Below are 25,656 nucleotides of genomic sequence, written 5' to 3'. Positions count from 1 at the left end.
TAGATAACAATAAAACTGGCATACAAGATAAGAGAAACAAAGAAGTACAAAAACAATTATGTAGAAAATAAGATACTCAGGAGTAGTACCATTATTTACAATATATACAAAAAGTACATTTCAGGTGAGAGTATAGTGTATGCATTAAAGGCTTCAACGGCTCACTTACATATGGAAAAGTGGGTCTTCAAGGGTGGTCTTTGCAGTTGCAGAGAGGGTTAGTATTGAGGTGTAATTTAAGAAGGCCTTTAAATGTGCGTGTGTAACTTTGTAACCTGAGTTCAGGTGGGAGGGTGTTCCATGCTTTGGCAACATCATGGGAGAATAAGGCCTCCCCAGAACTGTTATTGCATGAATTAACTTCAATAAGATTTTTGATACATAAATGTAGCTCCCTTTTATTGGCATATAATTTGGTAGTTAAAGATTCCAACTAAGTAGTGGGGTTGTCAAGATGGAAGAGGCTTTCAAATTTAGCCAGGACATCATTCAGTTTTAATAGATTAGCCTTGGCATAATATCCGTATCCAGAGGTATTTGAAGATGTTTCAGACTTCAATTTTAAGATGAATGTAACTGATCTGTGGTCCAGTTTGAGCAGGGAAATAGTTACAGTTGGTGGAGAACGAAGCTGCCCCATACTGTTAAGGACCAAGTCCAAGATTTTGTTCCCTCTGGCTGGGGTGCAGACTAACTGGTCCAGAGCATTTGCATTATTGAAGTTCAGAAATTTCTGGGCATGTATTTTTGAGATTTGTAAGCATTCAAGTTTATGCAGGGATAGCTGAAGTTTCCTAGGAGAATGGTGTTTGTTTTAATGCATAGTGATGCCATATTGGTTAGGTAGGAGGTATGAGCTGAAGGCAAGATAGAAGAGGTTCTGTTGTTTGTGCTGATATGATAAAGGTTGTTGTTAATAGTAAGATGGACATGGAGGAGCTCCAGATCATTGTCTTGCCTAATGAGTCCAGAAATAAAATAACTTTTTAATAATATGTGGACACCACCACCTATAATTCCTTCATCTAATGGGGAGGGTCTGAATGTGTGGTGGGCATTGAAACCCTGCAATGATGGACAGCTCTCACTGGGCTTGAACCATGTTTCTGTGATGATGTATATAATGATTTTTTTTCCAGGATAAGGAGTGCTTGTAGGGAGTAGAGCTTTTTGTTAAGGCTCCTAACACTGGATAACAATACTTTTATGTTACCCAGATTCTATTTTGTTATGCTGGAAGTTCTAAAAGACCAGCATTACCTAATCAAGGCACAGATGAAAACAATGTGAGGATAGGTGCAGGACATCCCTGGCAAAACAGTTTGGACTGCCTTCTATCTCATTCCAGGTTGACATATATTGTACCCCATTAGAATGACACTAACAGATAAGCTAATTGTTGAAGTCATTAATATTTAGTTTGTATTGTGGCATCATTCCTTCTGATGGTATAAAGTTGATCAAGGATAAGTTAATATCTGTCTCAGTCACATTCTAAGAGCTCCATTATATCTCTCTTCATAAATTTCAGTATACAGTCACCAAGGACTAGGATATTGGAATGTCTAGACATTTGTTTTATGGGCTTTTGAAATCAGTCAGTGTGACTCTAAGATGTATGATTTATAGTGGGTGCTCCATGTGCTGTGTGTTTGTGAGGTTACTGAGGTTGAACCAGAAACTCTGAAATGGCACAGTGGAAACAGGCACAAACTAAGCCCAATAATAAAACCAAGTATTTAATGAAGCACTTTTCGTTATTGTAGATACAGTAACTTAATCAGATAACATTTGAAATTTCTTCAAGCCACATTTAAATAAAGTCTTTAAAACATCATATGACATCATTAAACCAACCACAAAAGTGCCCTTGAGAAAATCACAATGCAGAACACAAAATTAAAGGGATACAAGCCTCAAAACATTACTGTCAAATGCTGTAGCATAATTAAATGAAATTTAAAAACAGTCACTGCACTACTTTTAACTATAATTATTTTAGACAGTTTAATCAGTTTAACAACTATTTCTCCACAACAAACTTATACATACGGCTAGGTAATTCATCAACGCTGACTGTCATTTCCACTCTCTTTCGATGTTTAAAACTAATTTTACCTCCTCAAACTTTTAAGTTTTAACAGGCACAAAATATTACATGCTTCATTTAGTCCGGGGTTACTACAGGCATTTAATACTAACTGCCAGTATAGTTCTAGCTCTTCAAGTTGTAATGAAACTGGACCTCCTCTTACATTCACTTGTACTTGATCAATTGCTTTAAAAGAAAAAGTGTGCCCTTCATACATTTGAGAGTGTCTAGCCAGGGCATTATCCATCTTTTTTCCTATCAATAGCGTACATTTGCTCATATATTGTTATGTTTGGTATACCCAAAGTACACAAAAACCTTCAAAACCCACCCATGAGGCCTCTTATTGATAGCAGAGGGTCAATTACTTACCCTAGTGCGAAGGTTATTGACCATATTTTGCAAAAATATCTTAAATCTGAGCCTCAAGTGTGTAAAGATTCTTGGACATTTTTGGATAACATGAATAAGTTGGAATTCAGTGTAGACAACAACTTTTTAACAATTGATATCAGGGATCTTTACACTTCTATTCCGCATGAAATATGTATTGAATGGGTGAGTCTACTACTGAAATCTAAAAGTGCGCTTGTACAAGAAATTCAATTGGTAGAAGAACTCCTAGACATCATTCTCACCAATAATTACTTTATGTTTGACCAAAAATTTTATTTGCAAAAGACAGACGTGGCTATGGGTTCACCATGTGGGGTCAGTTTTGCTAATTTAGTAATGGCCTATTGGGAGAGAGAGTTTATTTATAAGAGCTTACCACACATGGCTAATATTGTGTACTATACTTGATTTTTGGATGACATCTTTATAACCTTTCGTGTTGACTACACAGATGCAAAAGCTTTCGTTGATTACTTAAATAGTACAACAGAGTTTTTTTGAGTTTACCTTCAACTTTAATAGTCTGTCGATTGACTATTTAGATATCAAGTTAACCAAGGATGTCAATAATTCCAGGCTGGCTTCTAATATTTTTAGGAAAAAGACATACTGTAACTCTTTTTTACACTTCTCAGGTGATCACCCTTTCTTACAGAAGCACTCTATTGTTAAGGGCCAAGTAATAAAAGCAGCTAGAATGGTATCACTTGATTCTGATTTTTCAGCTGAATGTGCATGTTTGAGTGGTAAGATTTTGAAATGTGGTTGAGCTAATAAATGCTTTAGTTGAGGAAGTTCGATATAAAAGGGACAACAGAATTATCACTCCTATTTTGTATAAAGGTGTTCAGTATTCAGAGACGTGTTTAATTTGATTATACAACCAATACACTGTCTGGACATAATACAATATCATCTGAACCACGAACTCCATTCAACTATAGGAGCAGTTTTATTATCACTTACAATTTGGATAGTCCTTCAGTTACCCATATCATTTTCAAAAATTGGGAACTAATAATAAATGACAAATTTCTGGTAGAAAAATTGGAGATTTCACCAAACATAGTATTCAGGAGAGGTAGCAACCTTAAAAACTTGTTGGAAAGTAATCACCACAAACAAATGGACAGGAAAGCCAGTATGTTACCTTGTGGTATGTGTAGATTTTGTAAATTGATTGAGATAGTAAGGATGTTCATAGTGAATAATAAGAAGTACTACCTTAACTTTAAATTAACGTGCAACTCAAGATTTGTAGTGTACCTGGCTAAGTGTAAATCATGTACAGCATTCTACATAGGCAAAACCGAACGTAGATTACGTGATAGAATATACGAACACATGTACGCTATTGCTAGGAAAAAGATGGACATTGCCCTGGCTGACACTCTCAAATGTATGAAGGGCACACTTTTTCTTTTAAAGCAATTGATCAAGTACAAGTGGATGTAAGAGGCGGTCCAGTTTCATTACAACTTGAAGAGCTAGAACTATATTGGCAATTAGTATTAAATACCTTTAATAACCCTGGACTAAGTGAGGCATGTAATATTTTGTGCCTGATAAAACTTAAAAGTTTGAGGAGGTAAAATTAGTTTTAAACATCTAAAGAGAGTAGAAATGACAGTCAGCATTGATAAATTACCTAGCCGTATGTATAAGTTTGTTGTTGACAAATAGTTGTTAAACTGGTTAAAACTGTTTAAATAATTAGATTTAAAAGTAGTGTAGTGATTATTTTTAAGTTTCATTTAATTACGCTACAGCATTTGACAGTAATGTTTTGAGGCTTGTATCCCTTTAATTTTGTGTTCTGCATTGTGATTTAATCAAGTGCATTTTTCTGGTTGGCTTAATGATGTCATATGATGTTTTAAAGACTTTATTTAAATGTAGTTTGAAGAAATTTTCAAATGTTATCTGATGAAGTTACTATATCTACAATAACGAAAAGCGCTTCATTAAATGCTTGCTTTTATTATTGGGCTTAGTTTGTGCCTGTTTCCACTGTGCCATTACAGAGTTTCTGGTTAGTTTTTTAAATTTTTACTTCGTTTAAAGGTTACTGAGGTTACTTGTTCCTTAAGGTGCATTTAGGTGGCATGTGGTTTTTTTTATGTAGGTTAATTTTAAGAGCTTCAGAGTATGTAAGTATATTTGTTTGTTCTGATATGTGTGTGACTAGTTTACTGTGGTTGATACTTATATAACTGTGATTATATCATAGATAATTTGAGGGTAGCAGGGGACAGTCCTGAATTAAATTTTCTGTTTCCATTCCACAGATCCACATTTTGCTTGGATATGGATAGGGATGAATTTTGTTTAATGTGAATATGGAGTGTTTTCCAGAGAAGCAGTGTCCTCTGCGAGATATACTTGCCCCTCCAAATTGTTCTGCCGATGCTGCAGAAGTTGGTTAAGGTGTTTACCTAACAGACACAAAGTACAGTTTTTTTTTTCTCATCTTGAAAAGGAAATTGACTTTTCTTAAAATGGCTCAAAAAGGCAGCTAGACTAGTACTTGCCTATGATCCTGTGAACCTAGGAGATTTAGTTCCCTAGACTGAGTATTTGTGATGGGATTTGAATTGCTGATGTGCAGTAAATCCTTCAGTAATCTGTCAGAGGATGCCTTGTATGCCAAACACAGGTCACTTCTTAGGAGTCTGCAGGCTACCGAGTGTAGTGACAGGGCTTTGAGTCAGTCCATGGAGGATATATTGTTTAGGCCTCATATCCTTTTACTAAGGTATCTCTGTGTGCGTTTCAGTTATTGTGTCTGGACAGATACATGCCAAAGCGGGCATTATACTCAGTGATTGAGTAAAGGGAAGATAATGATATCCCTTGCTCTAGACACAATCTCTTGGTTTATAAAGCTGTGCAATATAGAAGGTCTTTCTTCAACAGTGAGCACGTCAGTCAAAAGTCAGGTCTCTGTCCACATAAGTTCCCAAATCTCTCAGATGGCTATGAAAAATTACATTTAAATTGTAGTTATGCCATCAACTAGCCAAATTTCCTTTAGCCTTAGACACAAATCATAAGTTACTTTTGAAAATAAAATATGCCTCATAACACCAGATGTGACATGCATTAATTTGGGTAGACTCAAGAATAAACAGTTTAATAATCAAGCCCTGTAATCCATATGTTGCTGGGTGTTATTATATTCTTGTCTTTCCTGTTGCATGACTCTATGTACATAGGTAATAAAACTCCATAAATAATATCAACAGTAACTGATGAAGCTATCTTTTATTCATAGAATCACAGGAGTATGAACTAGACATCAGTGAATTATTTATTAGGTAGTAACATACCTCTCAACCCCTAGGCACAAGAAATCTGGACAAAGCCAAAAATAATGTGGGGAGATAAAGGCCCAAAATTAGGGACATATTTTAAATATTGCTCTTATAAACTTAGAAAGTTGTTAGAATGACAAGTTTTTTAATAGAAGCATTTTCTAAAAGATAAGAAGTCTGAAGGTCAAATGTATTTTATTATTTAAAATCAGATACAATTTGTCAGAAAACCACAACTTTTATGAGGAACAGACTAAAAATATAAGAAAAATCTGGACAATCTGTGAAAATCTGGACAGTTGAGAGGTATGAACAATGAATATCTATTTAATTCTATTTTGTGATACCAAATGTTAGATGGATGATTTGCAAACTTGACTGTAGTATTGGTTTTACAATGTTAGTGGAAACTTGTACATTGCCCTTTATTTCCCACTAGGCATCCAACTATTTCTAAGGGAAAAGGGAATTTGGCTACTTGATGGTATAAATATAATTTAAATAGCCATTCTGATAGCCATGCTTTTTGCAAGTACACTAATGAGGTATATGTCATTCTTACTTTCTACATGTACCCCTCCCTAGCACAATAAGCAAAACTGCATATCCAGTTTTTTGAAAACGTAAAGCAACAATATTCAAACATAGCATAAAAACTACATCACCATCCAATTAACAGCATGTGCAATGTTACAATTGGAAATGTGAAATCACTTACCACTGTATATATTTAAGAACAGCAGTATTACCCCAAATGCCCACAGGATAACCACACATGCCAACCAGAGCAGTGTGCCATCAAACACACAAATTTGTCTCCTCTCCAAACTATAAAAGAAAGAGGGGAATATAGGAGTCCTTACAAAAAGCAGCCCCCTCCCACTGCCCCAGAAACTTCACATAGCTCAGATGAACCCTTCTTTAATACTCCATTATCTCATACCCTTGTCAACTAACAAATGGGAGGGATGGGTGCTTCCCAACACCACAACCAAATTGATCAGATAGGAGTCAGTCCAACCTTATATAGCCCCCTTTCCCAACTCTTAAAATTTCCCAGACACTATTTGCCTCTTTTCTCCTTAACATACACCCATCCTCATACTGCTCACTGACATTAACCTTTAACATACCCTACCCAATTATACCAAGCTGGTGTATATACATAAATATACCTGTTTTGGCAAATTACTTTTAACATCTCTAACGCCCAGGTGAGAACTGCTCTCTCCAAGGCAAAGAACACAGCATCCATGGGACCTGATGGTGTCCCCGGCTGTGTGCTCCATGAACTCAACGAGGAATTAAACCCACAGTTAGGACAGCTGTTTAATCTTAGTCTCACCTCCGGATACGCACTCCAGGAGTGGCGCACAGTGACTGTGGTCCCACTCCACAAAGGCGGTGCCTCCACCGACCCTGGAAATTACCGTCCCATTAGCTTGACAAGCCTTATCTGCAAAGCCATGGAGAGGATCATAATGGATCTCATAAATAAAGACATAGGGAACTTGCAGACTTTGGATCCAACCCAGTTTGGCTTTGTCAAAGGCAGATCATGCCTTTTAAACTTGGTTGACTTTTTCGAAACAGTCACCAAGGCCATTGATGAGGGAAAGGCAGTCCATACAGCCTACCTAGACCTGGCGAAGGCTTTTGATACAATACCTCACTCGGGTATCATTGAAAAACTCATCAACTTAAACGTAAACCCATACATTACAAGATGGGTTGCAAACTGGCTGAGTGACAGAACCCACAGGGTCAGAGTTGCTGGCGCCATGTCAGACTCAAAGCCTGTCACAAGTGGTGTCCCACAGGGCTCAGTCCTGGGCCCACTCTTGTTTGGCATCTACTTTTCTGAAGTACAAGCAAACACAGGAGGGTTATGGCTGACAAAGTTTGCAGATGACTGCAAACTGGGCGCCGTAGTTGAAAACACAACCGACACAGATATCCTTCAGAAGGGTCTCACAGAAACGGATAACTGGTGCCAGAGCCATGGCCTAAAGTTAAATGCCAAGAAATGCATAGTCATACCCTTCAGGGAAAATAAGGTTACCCCTAGCTACCATATAGGTGGCAATCCCCTGAACACAGAAGAAGTTATTACGGACCTGGGAACCCAGGTTGACAGTAGCCTTTCATTCGACACTCATATTGCTAAAGTAGTTAGGAAGACCTTCTACATTGCCCACCTTATCATGAAGGGATTCACATCTAGATCAAGGGAAGTCATAGTCTCACTATACTCATCACTCATCAGACCAATGATCGAGTACAATGCCCCAGTCGGAATGTATCTGACCCGACACTTGCAGCAGCTGGAGAGGCCACAAAAGTTCCTCACCAAAAGGATAAAGGGTCTCAAAAATCTGTCTTATGCTGCCCGACTGAAAGAACTCCAGTTATATTCAGTTGCTTACCTCTTGCTCAGAGGTGACCTATGCCTGACATACAAGGCCATGTCAAACCCAGATTTGATGAACATGCTTCATCTCAAAAAATCTAGATCCCTCAGAGCCACAAGGGCGGGAGACTTAAACCTCGACACTGTTATTAATAGGACGTGCTGGAGGGATAGATTCATCACCCAAAGACTCCCTATGCTGTGGAAAAAAATCCCAGTTTATGTGAGGCAGAGCACCTCGCTGGCCTTGTTCAAGAGGAATCTTGACCAATGGATGGGAGATCGCAGATACACCCCAGGGGTTACCTCAGTGTCACTGCTCGACAGAGGCACAGCAAAATAATGGGCATAGTTTCTCCAAACTAAAGGGGTGGCGTAAGCCACAAAACTATGGGCTAGGCTTATAAATGCCCTCGGGCAGATAGCCTAGTATGAACCTATGAACCTATGAACATATGTCACTGTCTGGTGCAATTAAGAAAACAGCATTGCCAATGTGACAGTTTACTGAAAACTTAAAGCAACATTAGTCAAACATAGCATAAAAACTGCATCACCATACAATTAACACCAAGTAGGACTTTAAAATTAGGGATGGGTAAAACATCTCACCACTATATTTGTTAAAGAATATCAGTGTTACCACAACCAACCACTGAATCAATTACAACAGCCAGAGTTGTGTGTCTCCATTTACTCCGACCTGCATTCAAACCAAACTATAAAAGAAAGGGGAAATAGAGGGTCCTTACAAAATACAGACCCCCCCTCTACCATCGTCTACCAGCCTGATCCCTGTAGGCTGTTAACACTTTTGCCTTTCGACAAAAACATCTAATTAACCAACAGCATGTCCTTCACTGCCACGGCAGTGTTTATACTGAGTAAATCAAGCCCACTTAGATGCATCCTATAATCTCTATACCATAATGGATCCCTATCCTGTAAATCTCAATGGTGCAATGCACAAATACCTAAAAAGCCTACTGCCCTCACTGATCTATGGTTGACAAAATGTCTAGCTACCTCTAAAGCTTTAAAACTCATTGTCTGTTGCAAAACTAACTTAGCTATCATTTCCAAGCAAACAAACAAAACCTTTAGAAACCTCTACTTCAAAACTGCCATATCATGCAAAATCTAAGCCAGTAACCTTTTCAGCAAAAAACCCAAATCACTAACCCCAAAATGAATAATCACTAGTTTGATATTACCCATCTGTAACTGCAAAACATTTATTTTAGCAAACAACTGCCTACAGCACATGTCTCTTAAACCACACCAAATTACTTCCCATTTGAATGGATTGAGGCCTGTCATGCTACCAGAAGTCTGATCGCTGCACCCTCTGCTATCCAATAAGTAAAAATGGCCAAGGATAACAAACTTGCTGTAAAACAATTAGATGACATCTACTAAACATTCATCAACATAATATTATATAATATAAGATGAAAAGACATCTGAAACCCATCTCACAGTGCTCTTTATCACCTCAATTAAACTATCCTCTTGGGTTAAATATGATGTTCTTCCTCTTTTAAAAAATGGGAGAAAAAGTGATCTGCTATAACCCCTTGACTTCATACCACCATTCTCACAATTATGAGAAACTGCCCTACTGATACTGCTTTTCCACCAACCTTCTGAAAGACCAACTGGCCTGCCTCCAGTTTAGTCACATTGCCCCAAAGATTAGCCCATACAAACAGACAGAATAATCTTTCAGAAATGGCATGCAACACCACTTGTTGACCATCGCCTCACTGATCCCCTTTTTATCTATGTAACTAAACCATAACTGCTGCTTTAATAATACATACATCAGTCCAATACAAATTACCCAACAATTCACTAACTCAAAAAGCTCCAACATACATAAACACTGACAAAACAGACCATAAAACACATTCACTATCACTAGGAACCATCACTTGCAAACCTGCCGCAATATATTCAAAACAAACTTACCTGATAGTAGCCACTTATCAAAATATGCCTCTCTCACTCTTCCCAGTCCTTTATTATTGTCCCATAAACCCATCGATCTGACCATATCAGACTGCAATATGTGCCTTGACTGTATGCATGCTTTACTTAGCTCACACCTATAAACTAAATGGGTCTATATCATAAGCATGAAAAACGGAAACCACTAATACGAAAACATCAACACATAATGAGGGAACTACCAGAACAGCGAAAGGCAATACATCGAACGGATTTGTTTGGCCAGCAGGGCAATTCTGGGGATAAGGGTATATACCCTTTTCCCCATTGTAGTGCGATCTCGGAGTTGGTATATTTACGTTTTTTTTGTAGTTGGTTTAGATATACTTACATGGTGCTGTTGGTTAGGGAAATCCATTCGATGTTGTGGTTTTCGGTGATTAGGTGGTTCTCTCATCTGGTAGTTTGGTCTTTTTGTGTCAATGTTTTCGTATTCACGATTTTCATCTTTCGCGATTATAATATAGATCCAACTAAATACCTGCATGATGACCCTACAGACCACCTCCTCTGACCAATAGGAAGCTGCTATCTTAAGGCCATAAACAATGACATAGCAGAATATTAGGATCTTCTCTTAACCCTGGAGCAGGACTGAAAAACTAGCCCGATATATCCTGTTAATGACTTCCTCTGGCACTGCCGATGATATTAACACTGCATCTGGTGACATCTGATAAAACCTATTGTACTGAAAATAAGACAGACTGTCAGCCACTTTATTTAGTCTGGCTGGCACATGAACAGTTGAAAATGAGAGATCCTTAAACAAAGTAAAATTTACTTATGTAAAGCTAATTTTACTAACTCTAAACTGTATTTCCTCCCTGTCAAAACAACTTCATGATTAGAATAAGAAAACATTTTTTTGTTCCTGAAATCATCCTACCAGTTTACCACTGTCTCTCAAATCATCATCAATTACAAAAGTGTGATTTCCTTCTAGTCTGAAGGCCAAACCACCGGCAGTTCCACACAAATTATTGCCCTTTAAAAACTGCTGCCATGCCAACACTCCCCACTGCATCCATATGCAACTGCAATTGCTCAGATGTAACCAGTCATTCTGCCAAAATGAAACACCACTAAAATCCTCCAAACCATTAATCAAATGGCAGTATGTTGCTTTGCGCCACTGGATATCTAACACCCAGTGTTGCTTCCTTTTAATCTGTTGCAACATACCAGCCAAAAACTGTTAAAAGGTCTTGCTGGCCCAACTGCTTTGCATGGAAATTTTAGTAAGCCCAACAACCCCATTACTTCCAGAAACCATATCTTCTTCTCCAAAGATGTAAGCCTCTTTCCCTCTCTGTTTACCAGCTTTATCTTCAGGCAAACACATTAATCCATACTCTGCATCTACCTCCAAACCTAAAACATTAATGTTTTATTTGGACCCTCCACTTTGCTGGCCACAAATGGTAGCACAAACTCCTTACACAAATCAATAAATGCATGCAAGGGAACAAAAATCATCTAAGTAATGTACTGTGCAATGTCCATGATAACATCATTGCTGAATCCATTGCAACATTGTACTGATTTTTTTTTCAAATTTCACACAAGCTACAGCACATCTTATGGGTATGGCCTTATCAAAATAAAATGTACTCACTAAACACATTCCTACATAAGGTCACTTGATCTCATAAATGGACAACAAATGGAAATGTGCAACGGTATCTTATCCTTTGGTTTTAATAATATGAATTGCATCATCCAACAATGTTTACTGAATCTTTACTTCCTTCCAGATCCACCCACAGGAAAGGACAGGTAATGAATCAAATGAAACTCACCCTTTCTCTCTTCTTGGGCACCAACCCTAAAGGAGATATATGCAAATTATCTAATCGTGGCTTTACTAATGAGCCAAAACTCTGCTTGCTTTCACCTCCTTTTGAAGCAAAGGAATAGCCACATTTACCTTTTCCCTGACAGATTTCAGATTTGTAGGAATCACTTCTCTATCCCAAACCCCGATTGCATCCCAAAACCCAATGCCAAACCCACCCCTAACTCTTCCACTTCTAGTCGGTAGGGATAAGTTCCCAACAATGCACACAGGGCTTCTGCCTTAATGGGAGAATGCAACAAGAGGTTCTCTACACCCCCAAAAGGCAACTAACCTCTTGATCCTCAAAAATACCTTCTACCTCTGGGATTGCCAAATCTTGCAAACACCTTCCAGGCATTATGCTGCTGTACTAAACTACAGAATTATCCTTCCACCAAAATGACAATGGTCCATTAAACCTTCCATGTACTGAGCATGAGTGAGTAAAATGACAAAAAGGCTAAGTACTTGCCTACATTAAATGCCCAACAAATGCCATTCCTTTGCTCACTATACCTTGACAGGTGTTAGATTTGGCTTCCCGCCCAATCCACCATAGTGGAAATCCATTTGTCAGTATGCATCTCTCCCACCTGGTGGATTTACCTAGTGGCTTTAGCTTTCTAAAGAGGTGGTTATACCATAAGCAGACACTGCCCCAAATCTAAGCTTCCCTGACTGTAAGGAGATAAGCTAATAAAGGTAAATGCTGCGATGCCAGCTATCATATAAACAAAATCAAGGGCCCAATTGTTTCTAGTTCTGGTTCTGTACCTCACTAACCTTCTTTTCCCCAAACCTGCTAATGTACCTGTGAAGTCTTTAGTTCCTCATGTTTCTGCCTCCACTAATTATTTGCTCTCATCAGTGTCAAACAAATCAAAAACATCCACATATTGCCTCAGCAAAGCTGAGTAGTGTAGAGAACAAAAAAGCCAGAACCTCTAAAACCTATCCTGCCACTCCCTGCATAACTGGAGATTCTGGCACCCAGGGGTCCAGAACTTACTCTGACTTGATTCACAACTGACCTATCTTCCACAAAGATGGGATCTGAACTATCAGACAACATACTTTTTAACCTTGACTTATTTAGCAGTCAAATGGCCTCCTTCAAACCTAACATCTCCTGCAACCTCATTCTGTTACCTGCGCTCAGTTCTTGCAAAATCCTACCAACCTGCCTTTAGAGATATCATCTAAATCCTCCAAAATGTCATCCATAATAACAAAAGAATTACCTTCAGGCAACTGCAGAACTGACGCTGCTGGCCTGAGTGGCTCTGAGTCCTTTGTGTGCACTTTCTTCCATACAGCCATGTCCATTTGCTGTCCTCAATCTAGTCTGTCAGCTTTTCTTTTCCTCCTTCCCCTTCTGGTTGTTTCTAAACTGGAGCTGTTGTGGTCGATTCTGGTACTGCCACCTCCTAAAATGATAACCCTACCGGAGCTACTATATTCACCAACAGAGCCTTCAAAGCACTAACCTCTACTGTCCTGTAATTCCAGAAAAAGTCAACATAAGTTAGTACATAACAGAAAACAAATACAACTATATACTGTATGACCTTTAAGTAAACCCGTATTGTATAAACCATTTCCTGATCCTAAGAGTTACTCTAGCCCCTAACCAAATATTTACTCATTCTTACATAGTTTTTCCTGTAAATATTCCTCCATTCCTCTTGCCTGACAACTGTCCCTGATAACCAGATTTTAAGTATGACCCACTCAAAATCCCTCCTTAGTGACAGTCTAAAAGTTGGTGACCCTTACTTAATGAAATAATAAGCATTAAAATTAAAGATTTCTTATGAGCATCCACTGTCTGTCAGTTCAAATGTACTCCATGTTACTTAATAATACCCACACAACCTCACAGCATAAAACTTCTGAGCAAGCCATATTATGAGGTAAAACCCAAAATAGAAACTATTACTATTACTACTAAAAAACCTGTTAGTTAGCAACTTGATATTATCATGTATTGTCCTGTGATACAAGACACCTCCAACAAGCCTGCCCTACCTGCCTGCATTTGAAGACTAAGGAATATAGACCCATTAATTTTGGAAACAACAGCAGCAGCACTAAAATTTTACTTCACAGCAAACAAACAACTAGGCCAAGGCACCATGAGGAGTGAAATAGCAGCATCTTCTCATCCTCATTGTCATATCAGACATTCCACTATGTCATCCCATCTGCCCAATCAGGCTGCATGCACCCTTTTATTACTCACAGCAACCTCTTGCAGATACTAATCATCCATGGCTAAATAAGCCAAATAACTTGCTGTATACACCAACAATAAACTTAAAGTTATACATTTTTATTAACTAATGAAAACCTACCAACCTAACACTCAAAATAAAACAAAACCCCACCACTCTGTGATACAATGCCAACACTAATGCTAGCACACACATCTACTAGCAAAGCCAAACACAAACCAAATGAAGTCCTAACAAGGAAGTACATCATAAATATATATTTTACAATAACATACTAACACAATACCAGAATTAACAAAAGAAAAAAATATATCACCCCATGCATACAGCTAGCCAAACACTGTAACCATCTTCAACAAAGTATAGACCTGAGGTAGTATTTATAATATAAGGAATGTTGGGCAGCACAGTGGTGCAGCGGTTGGAGTCATCTCACAGCAAGAAGTTCTCTGGTTTGATTCTTTGCTCAGGTGCCTTCTGTGTGGAGTCTGCACGCCCTCTCTGCATTTGTGTGGGTTTCCTCAAGGTGCTCTGGTTTTCTGCATGTCCTCCTGCATTTGTGTGGGTTTCCTTCAGGTGCTCTGGTTTCCTCCCACATTATAAAGACATGCAAATGGAGCATTTTTCCCTGCGCATCCACTGAAAAAGAGCTTTGTCCCAGACAGTTGTTCTCAGAAAACAAATGATAAATAAAATAAAACAACTAAAACAAATAGCAATGCTTTACCTGCTCCCTACCCAAAACCCCACACTTTCCTGGTAAAAGAAGTAAAACAACTTGAATCTTCACACAATCTGGTTGGCTTGGTATAGGTAGCTAGAGTCTGTTCTTTCCAACACTCACACCAAAAAGATCACATAACAGTCAATCAAACCTTATATAATGGCTCCATTCCCCACCTCTTACAACTTCCTAACCCCTACTTAAATCATTTCCATTAACACATACACCCTACTGCTCACTGCCTTTAATCCTTAACTTACAATACTCAGCTATACCAAGGAGACATATATGTGCAAATATGTCTTGCTTAGCAAACCAAATTTAAATAATATTGATGTGATATGCAAGGTGAAGTAATATATCTGAATCACCTACCACTCACAATTCTTCTCAGCTGTGAGGTCTTGGCCATAAATAGTTTAGTTGACATTATTTTCTGTTGGGGTAAGTAAATATGAGAAAGTTAAATTTTATATTCTTCAGTCACTAGAGTCCCATGCTACCTCTATGAGGAGAATATCAAATGAATCCTAATGTGTGTTTAATATAGGAAACAAGCTGCACACTTTAAAGAATATAAATCTAAATGCCATTATTATACTGTTACAGAAGGCAAGTCTACCAATAAAAATTGTGTGGCAATTCTGATTAAGAGAAACTTTACATTTGAAATTATAAAAGTCCTATCCTTACTACACTGTGCAATAATTTCAGATGACACAGTGTGTGGTGATGGTCAATTCTATATATTTTTGACACATTAGTATGCTTCAAAAACATATCTATACATTTCTTGTCGTCTGGAACTTTGTATTCTGAATATGATAGATTAAAATATGAATTTCCTTACAAAAATACAACTTTCTTAAAAAAACTTAATGAATATAAAATACTTATTTGAATTATATTAATCTTTATATCCCGATTCCCCTTGCCCCACATAAATTGTGTTCATGAATTCTTTTTGCAATCAAAATCTCGGAGGATATATCATTTAGAATACAAAAGAGAATCATGCTTATTATGAGGCCACTCTCTGGTACATCTCTATATTAAACTTCAAGGTTCAAGAAGTCACAGATTTGAATGGAGAACACTACCCATGGTTGATAATGGAAAACGACATTCTCAATAAGATACTAAGATTATTTGTTCTCCTCCTTCATTATGCCATGAACAATAATATACAATGTTATATAAGATAAATGCCATTTAAAGTTACATTAAAAGGCATCAAAATTAGAAAAGCATGTTTTATTTACTTATCTCTTTTATTTATTTATCCTTTGTAGATCAGGTTAGTCCCACTAGGCTAATGGCCTCTCTTCAGTGTAGACCTCAGGTAGTATTTATAATATAAGAAACATTTGGCCAGGGCAACAGGAAATTTCTTCCAATCTTTTCAGTAGGTACTGTTGTATGTTTTACATCTACTAGAGCTACCTCCCACTTAAGAAGATAGGACCTTGGTTTAACTCAGGTGTACAGCACCCCTTTATGCTGCACTGCAGTTCTAGCAGTCCATTTAACTGGTGTGGGAATAAAACCCACAGGTGACTGTGCTACCTGTTGTGCCACTGACATTTATCTAAAGAAATATAAAATTAACTTGAGCTATTAGTTGCTAATCTAGGCAAAGATTTTTAAAAAATCATGTTTCAGAACATGCTGCTTTAATTTCAGCTCATAGTGAACCAAAAACTATACAAGTCAAGAAATAATAATTTTAAACTAAAATTATGGCCATATATGATGAGTGGTTCAATATTCCTTCTTAGCTGGTTGCAGGTATATTTGCAATAATACATTTTCTTCAAAGTAAAAAAAAAAAGGTTAATTCTCACATCAGATTATTCAATGTAATAATGTATTGGCTAATGTTAATTCCACTAAAATACCATATGACAAAACAGAGACTCTGCAGGCTGACTTCTTTCCATGAAGTTTCTGTAGCTTTTAACTCAAATCCGGCAATGCCTCTGCTTTGGACCAGATAGGTTTGTTGTATCCTTTACAGAAAATATAAAACATCATTGATTTCTGTTCTACAACAGCTATTCAAAATATTTTGTTTTCAAATACTTGTATAAAACAACCTTGAAAAATCTTTATCCACAAGCCCAGTAAAGGCTGTGACAAAGGGAAATACTGCCAGCACAGCTATCTGGAATTTTGTAAATAATTATGTCATTGGTGAATATCAAAATGATTTAAATAAGATGCTTGCATTACAACTGTATTAGAACTGTATGTCATGTGTATGTCATACTTGTTTGTACAGATGTGTGTTGAAAAAGGTTTTTGCAAAGTGCTTGAAATATATCCACAGTGTGCCCGTCTGGAAAAGAACAGAAATGTACATGCACTATTGTAACTGTTTAAATGTGTATATTTTAATAGTGGAAACTGGAATACAGGAGGTTAACTTCAGAAAAATAGCTGAAATTAAATTACTTTATGTCAGCTACTATGTCTGTGCTGAGAAGCTTTCTCTATTGTTTTCAGACTGAACTAATTACTACAATTGATTTATGACTTCCAGCATCTGTCAAAGATCTGAGGTCTATGCATTTTCACAGGAAGGTGCTAAATACTGCTAGCTTCCGGCAGTGGGGGTTTTACCTGGGATAGAGTCACATGACAAGAATGATGTCATTCTGTAAGCTATCCCAGCAGTAATATTTGAGATATTAATTTAAGAAGTCCCTGAGAGAGCCACAGCATTCTGTATTCTGTATTAAGCTACTAAAACTTAAAAAAACAAAGCAGCACGCTAAAACACTGAAATGAATGAAAAAAAAAAAACACTGGACCAGAGCGAATAATAATAAGCACATTAATTTTGTTTAATTCAGATCTTCATCAGAATAATTACACCCACGATTCCTCTTTCTTTTAAATACAATAAATTATGACATCTCACATTTAAACAGACAGAATCACTTTAAACAACACTTACCTACGTGTTTAAAATACTTTACATTTAGTATATTGTCTAAAAAATGACAATACACTTCAACAAAATGCTTAATAAAAGAATCATTAGAAAATTAGCAACTAAAATATTTTAAATGGCTTTTGACAGAAATTTTATCATTTAAAACCGAGGCCACATCTGCCCTCAGGAAAATTTACCATTTTCATTCCATATTTTCCAAATAATTATTAAAAGACCCTGTAAATCTAACCTTATCTACTATTTCTACCACTAAAAAAGTAAATTTCCTAAAATCCATACATTGAAGTGAGTGCTTAGCTAAAGCATTAGTACCTTGCTCTAATGAAGTAAGTTTCTAGGGATAAGTAATTCTTTTAGATATAGTCAGGAATATAGTAAAGCATAGCTTAGATGTTTTTATTTATTTATTTATTTGAGATTGTCCTGCAATGTTGTTTTAAATATTTCCTGTGGTTTTGAACTCTGATGTCAATGTGAATATATACTGAGTATTTTCTTCCTCTTTTATTATTTATTATTAAATATATTTAAACCTTTCATTGTGGCTGATCTTTGTGAGACATATTTACATTTTGAGAGTACTTGCATAATTATTTGGTCACACTGTGGGCCACTCGCCTTGTTCTTGGTCAAACTACCATTTGTATTAATATTAATATTACACAGTAAGATTGGGCACCCTTTCTTAAGTAGCTGATAAGAGTTGGCTGGAGGCAGTAATAACTACCTTATAGTCTGGGCAAAAGGGGGCAAAGCTAGTAAACGTGTGCCAGCCTTTACCAGGTTTGTATGTGTGTGTGTGTGTGTGTGTGTGTGTGTGTGTGTGTGTGTGTGTGTGTGTGTCTGTGTATTTAAATCAAACCTCAAAGAGTGAGTGTGTCAGCTATTTGGTAGGGGCACGAAGCACTGGTTGGACAAAGAGGATGTTGAAGGTCTTGGCTTGACCACTCAGCTGAGAACTCAACTCAATAGCCGTGTCAGTGGAGAGTCTTATTGGGGGATCTAGAGAAAGGTAGAGGAACCAGCCCCAGACTGACTGTGGTCTCAGTGTGCTCTTAAGGAAAACTGCACTTGATACAAAGAGCTGCATCTAGAAATACTGTGTGTGTACCTGTCATTCTCTTAGTGTATGTCTCCCACTGTTGCCAGAGGTGAGGATTGTGGCTCCTTGATTCCTGGTCCAGTGGTGGGGTGTCGCAAGAACCATCATTTAATTGAACATTTTCTCCAAATGTCCTTAATTAGCTTAAAATTTATGCTACAGTTCTGTCTAATTGCTTTAGTCAGCGACCAGTACAATTATTTCAACATTCCATCAAGATTCATGGAAGGGAGGAAAACATGGCAATAATAATATCTTAGGCATAATTCTACACAGTAAGAAACAATCTAAAATACCATCATTTGTACTTGCACTAGATTCCAGTTTTTCCTTTCCTTACTTTCTGACATGCTCAAAAAATTCAACTTTCCTGACAAGTATATCAAGACTATTAAAGGCCTCTCTGGATTCACTTCAGTTTGCTTGTCAGTGCTTGGGATTGTATCTCCTGCAATTAAGATCTCCCTGGGAATAGAAATGGATGCCCCTTATGACGCTATTTTATGCTATTTCTTGAACCACAATTATCACTATACAAAATTTAAACCTCATGGGAATAAGTTTCTATATGATGCATGACGACATTGCATCTTTTACAGATGTGCTGTTATATCTAATAACCATAAAATTTTGCCCATAAGTTGTTGAAAATTGTTGAAGTGCTAAGTAGAGTTTCTTGTTATAAGTTAAATTGTGAGAAATCAATATTCTTTCCATACACATCATCAAATATATGAGGTTAGAAGGATGCAGTTCCCAAAATAAACACGCAGATCAAACATTATCAGTGATTATTCTCAGTTTAGACCAGTCAATAATAAAGTAAAAAATTAACTGTTGCCTTGTTCAAATTTTAAATATAACATATTGGTAAAATCTTCAATAGTAAAATGAATGTTTTCCTATAACTTTTGTAACAGCGCAATGTTATGTATCACACAAGAATGGTGTAAGACAATAAACAGACTTGAATACTGGAGGTGCTTTAAAGTTACAAAACCACCAATTATTTTACTTGCCATCTAAAAGTATAAAACTTTGAAATATTTCAGGTAACTGTGAACCAAACCCATCAACTTCTACAATTACACAGAAAGGTGTCAAATCACAGATTTAGGTTTCTATTTTAAATCTTTCCTTCCTAGTCAAAGGTTTACATTGTTTTACCTTGCTACCATCTTAATTAAACTGCTTTTAACCATTTTCATTCTTTTTTCTTAAGAAAATCAATATAATTAACAAGTGTCTTCATGGCAACCTCATTTAAATAACTTAAATGTCACAATAAGAAATGCACTCATTTATGCTGAACAATTTCCTATGTTAGTTGATGTCTACCTCTTTCATTTAATACAGTATTATACATTCAAGGTAAAAAAAATAAAATTGTCATACTATCCCTTCCTGAATCAGATTTGAACTGCCACATTAAATTTCACAGCAGTTCTCATATATAGTAAAGATAAATGCTCAGTTATTCTGTGTATCATACTTCAAGAAAAAAAATCTCATAAATTTACAGTATTAACTCTAGGTATCATTTAGCAATTCATTTACCAAATTCTTTGGGTGCTTGTCTAAAATAAAAGCATATTTTCCAAATTTACTTTATTTTTACTAAACACATAAATTACAACACCAAATATTTATTTATCAGCAGTCTGTGCTATTTGCAGAAATGTTATGTGCAGCGTCATAAACTTGCAGCAGTATCACAAAAAAATAAAATAACATACCATTGAAAACAAATTGTGAATATCTGGTGAAAATGGAAAGAAAGAGTAAAATCAAGAAAAGAAAGTTAAGAAACTATGAATACACAGAAATGTACACACCAAAAAGCAGTTAAACATTTATAAATTCATAAATCAATAACTCAGTGTGAAATAATAATGTAAGTTTATATTGTATCTACTTTGACAACATAACAAGATAACAAAAAGACATAACTTACAGTAAACTAAACACCGAAATGAAGATCTGAAGGTATTCTGTATTTTTCTCTAAAAATTTGATTGTTTTCATCTAGTTTCTCTGTAACTGATTTTGTAGCTTTGCTTCATATTGTTTCTCTGTAAATGTTTTTGAAGCTTTTCTCCATGGGCCTCCACTGAAAATGGGCTCTTCATGGCTCAGTGGATTTTCCTGGTTATCAAACTGAAATAAATAACATAAATAAAATAATTTACTATCTGAAGAAATTGCAATAATTAATGTAAATAAGAAAATAAAACTGTTTGCTGTACATATTGTATTGTAAATAAATGATAAAATAACTTAAAATAATAAAAATATTGCATATATCCTCAAATACACACTCCCAACAAGTTCATTATGCTTGTCTACAACCAAAAAGTAGTACAAAGCTCCATGTATTCTCAAACCAATACAAGTCTACCAGCAGCCCAAAAAGTAGCACAAAGCCAGATACATATATTCACAATATGAACAGACATACAACCAAAGAAACAAAAATATCCTGACATAATAAAAAAATTACATTCGCCACAACACCCATAACAAGCCTATATATGAACAAATAGATCATCACCAACAGATATTCAGTGATGTAAAATTACACAAATATAACACCCATCTACACATATCACATGCTACTTCTATACAAGAACTATAGATAAAAACAGCATGCAGATCACAACAATAAATACAGGCACAGATTCATACCTCAAAAAACATATTAATATATATCAATGCGCTCATAACTGTAGTAACATACATGCATATAACACGATAAATAAATCATTTAACAATTATGGGTCTAGAATATCATGTGGTCTCTGTTTTACACATGGGGTCATATACAGATATGTGAATATGCTCTTTGGAAGTTGTAAGTTTCTCCTAATATGGTTCTGGTGTATTGAATTCCTACTCTAGATGTACTAACTTTTTAATGCCTTTTATAAGATGCAGTGTTTAATAAAATTTGCAATTTAACAAAAAGAATACAAATTAAAAAAAGTATTTAATAAGTAAATGAATAAAAATTGTACTGATACTGGCAACAGCAACCTAGCACCTCAAACAAAAAAGTATGACAAATCTATGAAAATTACATTTGTATAAATATATACAATGCAATAAAAAGAAAAGAAAAAAAAAACTCACTAAAAATGGAATAAAACTATTGCTAAAAACAGAAAATATATATACCAACCCCACCTACAAAGCCAGCTAACTAAATTCACTTAAAAAGATGACTATAAAGTCTTGGACATACCATTGACCAAGATGATCTCCCACCCATCCTAAACTTTAAACCAAATAATCCTGTACAAAATTCAGTAAAAATATATAAAAAGCTAAGAATAAGTAAAAATGAAAGAAAAAAATAAGACAGCATACTGATTAATGGAACCATAGCCATTCATAACTGTGACATCCATACATTACTAATCTAATAACTCTTGGGGACTTTTTAAGCTTAGCCATGTTTTATAGATTTATCTAACAAGTTGTTATATCCTAGGGTTATTTTAAGTGGTATATGTAGGCTATGGCATGGGTAGTCAAGCATTTACAGACTGCCTCTGTCTGCTAGAGACACAGGTGCCAGACCAGTGGTGAAGTTCCAAGTGCCCAACCACTGGCCAAATTTACTCTTGAACTGGATTAGGAAAGAACTTTGCTTCACATGGATATGGAAGCCTAATCCAGAGCTGGAGTAATCTGTGAGACACATATCTGTCTTTCCATCGACTATTTATGTTGTTGATGAGGTTTAGGTCCCTAGATCAGGTAACTCTGATGCTATTTGTTTCGTGAATGTGCAACACGTCCATCAGGTCAAGACCAGAGAATGCTGTGTAGACCAGGCATATATTGCCTCTCAGCAGTCTGTAGGAAACTGAGCACAGGGATAGGGTTTTTTAGCAGTTCATGAAGGACATGCATTATGCCTTTATACTTGATATTTTTTTCTGAGAAACCTCTGTGGACTGTCCAGTATTTGCACATGTCTGGTTAGGTGCAAGACTGAGGGGAGCATTGTACTCTTATAATTCTTCAAGAAGCTAAAGGCATGCCTCAGAGAGTAATAGAATGTTATTATACAGCTATCATTCAGAAATTCACCAAACCTAATTACTGCTGTTGTAAATCTGCAGACATGTATGCACGAATGAGAGTGCACATGTGCACACACACACACACACACACACACACACACGCACATATAGAGAGAGAGAGCTAGAAAGATATAGATATATGTGCACACACACAAATTTTGCAGTCCATTTAAGTGAGTGAATAGGATCTTATGTTTAATAAACTAAATGCCAAGTATTCTGTGGTTTTGGAACTCATTTTGTGATAATATATATATATATATATATATATATATATATATATATATATATATATACATATGTGTATATATATATATATATAGATATACACATATATGTATGTGTATATATATATATATATATATATATATATATATATATATCCCTATATTCATGACACTTACCCATGAAATTAGATGGATGATCCATAACCATATCTGGACAGTCTGCCTGTCTTTCAAATAGGTAACTTTACCACACTCTCCACCATTCACAATGAAGCAAGTTATCATTACCACAATCAATACCATTAACCATGAAGTGAATGCTAATTGCAAGGGTAAGTCTGTTTTCTATTAAGCCATCCACATATACCTGATGGCTGAACATGTACCTACAATCAACTTACACAAAGTACACCAATCTATTGTATTGCTGCCTTCTCACCTTGGCTGCATTGCACCATATCTAGCCACCTTGACGATAGTAAGCCCAGTCTCTTACCTGTTCTTTTACAACTGCAGTTGTATAATAAGCGAAACAGCTCACATGCTGATATATAGAATTTATTGCACCTGTTCTTTTTGCACCTTATAGTAAGCAGGGCAGAACCAAAATATATACAAAGACTAAAGAACACAGAGTTTTACAAATTGTAGTAACACAATAGAGCCAATACATCTGTATGTTATTTGCAGGTATAAATGGAAGTGATAGTATTATTATTAATAGCATATACAATGAAGGCATAACCAGTAGTCTTTTGCTAAAAATATGTTTTACAAGCAGGATGTGGCTACATGGTGAACTTCAAGGACTAACCATTGACACAGATGCAAGAAAATTTGTTTTTCTTAAACAGTTGTTCTTTTATTTTGTTCCTAAATAACTGAAGTTCTTCTGAATTCCAAGTGGATTGGCACAGCATAGAGAACGCTCCTTCTCCTGTGGTGATTTTAAAACAAGCTGTAATGAGGGTAATGCTGTCTTCTTAGAATTCTGTAAGTATGTAGCTAGACTGCTTGTTTTTTAATTTGTTATTCTGGAGGACAGTGTCCCATTTCTAACTTAGACTGCTAAGTAGAAATGTGTATCATTTACAGGTAGTCTGTTACACTGCTGCTTTTTTTTTTACAGTCTTCTTCTTCTTTCGGCTTTTTCCCAGTTAGGGGTCACCACAGTGGATCATCTGTCTGCTCATGATTGGCAGTGGAGTTTTACGGTGTCGAGTTGCCAGCCTGGCGTCCAAATTTCCACAGAAGGCACACACACTAACAACTAGGGCCAATTTAGAGTGTCCAATCCACCTACTGAATAGTTTGCATTTTACATGTGTTTGAACTGGAATGTAAGCTTACAAGAGGTACCCTATATGCAAATATGTGGATGAGTACATACTTAGCTATGGCATTACAGGCTGCAGGGGTGAGGAGGTGTGAGATCCTATAACAAAGTTTTAGTTGGAGGAGTGTTTTGTGAATAAGATTGTCAGTATGTATGGCCAATGAAAGTGTGGAGGCCTTGGTGATCTCTAGGTACTTCTTTTCTGTTACTAGAAGATAACAAATGTACTCTGTTGCTTTTTTTCTAAAAACTTGTTTAAGGTTGTATCTTCTGGTATTTAAACCCTAACTTTGAGAGGATTTCTGTCTATACACACTGAGCCGAGTGTAGGAGGGGCATTAACTAAAACTCCGATCTGAGATTTTCTGATCTGAGTTTGTTCTGATTTTCTGCCAAGGAGTGTATCATATAACTAATTTGCTTGCAGTTAAAAACATTCTGTAGAGTCTCCTTGTTCCTTTATCTGTTTAAAAACTTTCATTCTGTGGCTCACTGCTGTTCTTCTGCTGTGATAAACATTTCTGTAGTGTTTACTATCTAAAAGAGTGTAGGCTAGTAGATGTAGTATTGTTACTTGGTGGCTTTGCAGTTGCCCGCTCCTACTGTAAATTTGATCTGACACTCCTCCCAGTTTAGTGTCATTAGCTCATGCTACCTAATACAGAGAGCACATTTGAGAAGGCCAACCCACTCAGTTCCTAACCTTGAATTATCTTCTGCTTCTTCTCTCTCTCTTTCTTTTACAAAAAAAAAAGAAAAAAACTTTGATGTGTTCTGCTTAACTGTAACAAAAAATGTATGCTTGTTTCCTGCCTCTCCTGTAACTAATCTAGTCCAGATACAGATTTGCTGTATCCAGGACTGCAAGCTCCTGAGACCCCCAAGCCTTTTTGTGTTGGAGGGAAGCCTGCCAGCTTATCAATG

The sequence above is a fragment of the Protopterus annectens genome, chromosome 5.part0 (assembly GCF_019279795.1).
Source record: "Protopterus annectens isolate FY-2018-M chromosome 5.part0, PAN1.0, whole genome shotgun sequence".
NCBI lineage: Eukaryota > Metazoa > Chordata > Ceratodontiformes > Protopteridae > Protopterus > Protopterus annectens.
This window is presented reverse-complemented; position numbering follows the sequence as displayed.